General features: G+C 33.3%; 1 pseudogene; it reads left to right on the top strand.

Annotated features, from left to right (window-relative positions):
* The first annotated feature begins 1,170 nt into the window (after nucleotides 1–1,170).
* On the top strand, nucleotides 1,171–3,644 carry LOC132165121 (uncharacterized; annotated as a pseudogene).
* Nucleotides 3,645–4,157: the final 513 nt, after the last annotated feature.

Here is a 4,157-nt window from a genome sequence, read left to right as displayed (position 1 = left end):
ACGTACTAACTGCTTAGAAAAACAAAATTGACCTAGTAACTGAAAATAATAATAATAATAATGTGAGGTTTGTTAGCTATCTTACAATTATTATTCCCATTTTAAAAAATATATATCTAATATCAAATAATAGATAATTAGATATGCATTTAATTCTGGGATTGAAATTTTCGACAATTAATTGTTTAAATTGTCGATGCATTGTGAGAGAGCTCGTATAAAATTTTGCTTGTCATTGGCTTTGTTAACGGTCAACTCATTACAAACTGATCATAGGCTATATCCCCATGGAAATTGTATTTATTAGACTATATTCATCAAATAAATGTTAGATTGATGGCTATTTATTAAGATAAGTAGGTTTTGTATAGGCTCTAAGACATATACTGCATTTGGGGACTTGGATTTTTACCAACGACAGCTGCGAGCCTGCGACACTAAGGTATTCCATAATCCCAAGAATCTAGTTTCTATTTTGGAAGTGTTATATTAATGATGTTCAGGTTGTTCAACTATTGTGTTATGACATTGTTTATCAATTAAGAGAATAATACATGTTAGTGTATTGATTTTTTCTCCCTTAAGGCTTAATGGGTGTCATGTATATTAAGGGCAGAAAATAGGTGGTCACTGGTCAGATTGACAAATTGGATTGGGTCCATTGAGAGATTGGATTTTTACCGGAAACACTGAGGTAGGTATCCCAAGAATCTGCTTCATTTTTTTTATTTTGGTTCTTGAAAGTGTTATATTGATGCTATGTTATGATATTGTTTAGCCTCTTTGGCTCTTTAGGCTTTGATTAACTTAAGGGAAAAAATTGAATAATACATGTTAGTGGTACCCATTAATCATTATAAATAGACATCAATTTGATGTAGAACAATTAAACAATACGGAAAAAATTATAGCATAACTGAAAGTCTGAAAACTTGAAACTGAGTGAAGATTGTTGTTGTGTTATTGTTTAGCCTTTTTAGGCTTTGATCAAATTAAGAGAATAATAATACATGTTAGTGGTACTATCCATCATAAATAGTTACATTTATTCTATTATCGGTAATGTATATTAGAAATTCGATCGTCTATCTTACGGGGTTGTAATTTAACTTGAAAATTTTAGGTTCATGCATCATGTCAAAGTTTAAAACTATTGATTCGTTCTTTAAAATGAAAGAATCCGACATTTCGAAAAGTAATACACCGTTGGATCTTAATGCCGAAACTTCAAATCCCGATGAGTGTCATCTTAAATCTTCAAGGGTTGATGATGAAGAACATCCTTGCGGAGAATCTCTAATTGCGGAGACACAAGAGGCTCATTTTAAATTACCCACACTTAATGTTGATGAAGTTGATGCTTCTTTTATAGAACGAGATCCTGGATTACGTCCTCCGATCTGGGACTATCCAGTCAATCAACGGGATGAAATAAGGCGGGCTTATTTACAACATGGTCCATATCAACCTATTCTTCGAAAGGAACAATATCCACTTTCTGGACCAGAAAAGCACCCTCGTTTCTTTCAAGCTTCTTGGTTCACACAATTTTCAACTTGGCTTGAGTATTCTCGTTCTACGGATGCTGCATATTGTCTACCATGCTATCTTTTTTCTATGAAAGCACTTGGACGTCCTGGATGGGATGTATTTACTATAAAGGGGTTTAGAAGTTGGAAAAAAGTTCATGATGGAAAAAATTGTGCCTTCTTGACTCATATTGGGGAGGATCCTTGTTCACCTCATAATAATGCTGTGAAATATTGTGAGGATTTGCGAAATCAAGCACAGCATATTGATAATGTATTGAATGCACAAAGTACCGAACAAATTCTAAATAATCGACTTCGTGTGAAAACTTCTATTGATGTTGCTCGGTGGCTTACATTTCAAGGATGTCCTTTGAGAGGTCATGATGAGACTCCTGCTTCAAAAAATCGAGGTAACTTTCTTGAGATGATTCAAATTTTGGCTTCATATAATGAGAAAGTTGCAAGTGTTGTTTTGGAAAATGCTCAACAATTTGCAAAGTATACTTCACATACAATTCAAAAAGAGATTTTGCATGTCATTGCAAGTAAAGCGCGAAATAAAATTCGTGAAGATATTGGAGACTCTAAATTTTGCATTATTGTTGATGAAGCACAGGATGAGTCTAAGAGAGAGCAAATGGCTATTGTTTTTAGATTTGTTGATAAAGATGGTTTTATACAAGAACGTTTCTTTGATATAGTTCATGTTAAAGACACATCGGCATTGACTCTAAAGAATGGAATATTTGATGTTCTCTCTCGTTATTGCCTTGATATTCAAAATATTCGTGGACAAGGATATGATGGTGCTAGTAACATGCGTGGTGAATGGAAAGGATTGCAAGCATTATTTCTTAATGATTGTCCTTGTGCATACTATATTCATTGTTTTGCTCATCGATTACAATTAGCATTAGTTGCTGCGTCTAGAGAGGTGGATTCTGTTCATGTGTTCTTCACAAATTTGAATTTTATTATCAATGTGGCCAGTGTTTCATGTAAACGTCATGATCTACTACAAGCTGTTCATGCAACACATATTGCACATATGCAAGCTATTGGTGAGCTTGAAACTGGAAAAGGGGCTAACCAAATTGGCACTTTGAAACGAGCTGGTGATTCTCGTTGGGGTTCTCATTTTAATTCTATTTGTAGCATTATAAGGATGTTTGATGCTACTTGTACAGTGCTTGAAGATGTTCAAAGAGAAGGCGGTACTTACTCTCAACGAGGAGATGCTAAGGCTGCTTATAAAATGCTTACATCCTTCGAGTTCATATTTATTTTACATTTAATGAAGGAACTCATGGGCATTACTGATGTTCTTTGTCAAGTGTTGCAGCAAAAATCTCTGGACATTTTAAATGCTATTCATTCAGTTTCTATTGCGAAAAAACTTATCCAAAAGTTGAGAGATGATGGGTGGGATAATTTACTTGAGAACATTGTCTGTTTCTGCAAGAAATCTGAAATTGGCATTCCGGATTTGAGTGCTCGTTATATTGAAGGTCGAGGTCGTAATCAAAAGGATCACATTACAGTGGAGCATCATTATCATTTTGACATATTCAATACTGCCATCGACTTTCAATTGCAAGAGCTTGATAGTAGGTTTAGTGAAAAGGCGATGGAACTTTTGATACTTAGCTCTGCTTTGGATCCAAAAGATGCTTATAAATCTTTCAAAATTGACGATATATGTATCCTTGCGGAGAAGTATTATCCTCTTGATTTTTCTGAGCAGGAAAAAATTAATTTGAGATATCAGTTGAAGTATTTTGAATTTGATGTCCGCACCGATCCGACATTACAAAATTTGTCTTCTATTGCAGAATTATGCCAAGGATTGGCAAAGACAAAAAAATCAGAGACATACTATCTTATTGATAGATTGATTCGTCTTATTTTGACTCTGCCAGTGTCTACAGCAACTACTGAACGAGCATTTTCAGCAATGAAAATTGTTAAAACACGACTACGCAACAAATGGATGATGATTTTCTTGCAAATAGTTTAGTTATTTATATTGAAAGGGAAATTGCTGAGAGTTTTGATTTAGATTCGATACTTGATGATTTTGTACTTCTAAAAGACCGTAAAGTGCAGTTCTAGACACTTTTTTGTATTTCTATCTTTTTGATATAGTGCCGACATGTTATATTTCTAATATATCAATTTGAGCACATATTTATGAACTTTTATAGATTTTTTTTGTGATGCATATACTGTGTGAATTACCAATTTTTCAGTGTGAACAAAATTTTTAGGACACAAAAAAAAAATAAAAAAAAATAATAATAGGATGCGAAATTTTTTTTTACGGCCCCTACATTCTTAAACATCTGGCTCCGCCACTGCACACACACAATAATTTTTTTAGTTAATATCCTCATCCTCTACCGCATTTTTATGGGAGGTGAAAGTGTCATTTTATTAATTAGTATGAACTATGAAACCCTCATTTTTATTCCAAGTTCTCATAATTAATACATCATGATTACACAATTACGTTTAATGTCCAAACTAAAGCAAACTTTTTTTAATCAGTTCAAAAAAAAAAAAAAAAAAAAAAACCACGTATAGTTACTCTTGGAAGATGACATTTTAAGCCCAAAATACATCATT

This window comes from Corylus avellana, chromosome 4 (assembly GCF_965113065.1).
Source record: "Corylus avellana chromosome 4, dhCorAvel1.hap1.2, whole genome shotgun sequence".
NCBI classification, from domain to species: Eukaryota; Viridiplantae; Streptophyta; class Magnoliopsida; order Fagales; family Betulaceae; genus Corylus; species Corylus avellana.
Note: the sequence above shows the minus strand (reverse complement) of the source record. Positions and strands in the feature narration are given on the sequence as shown.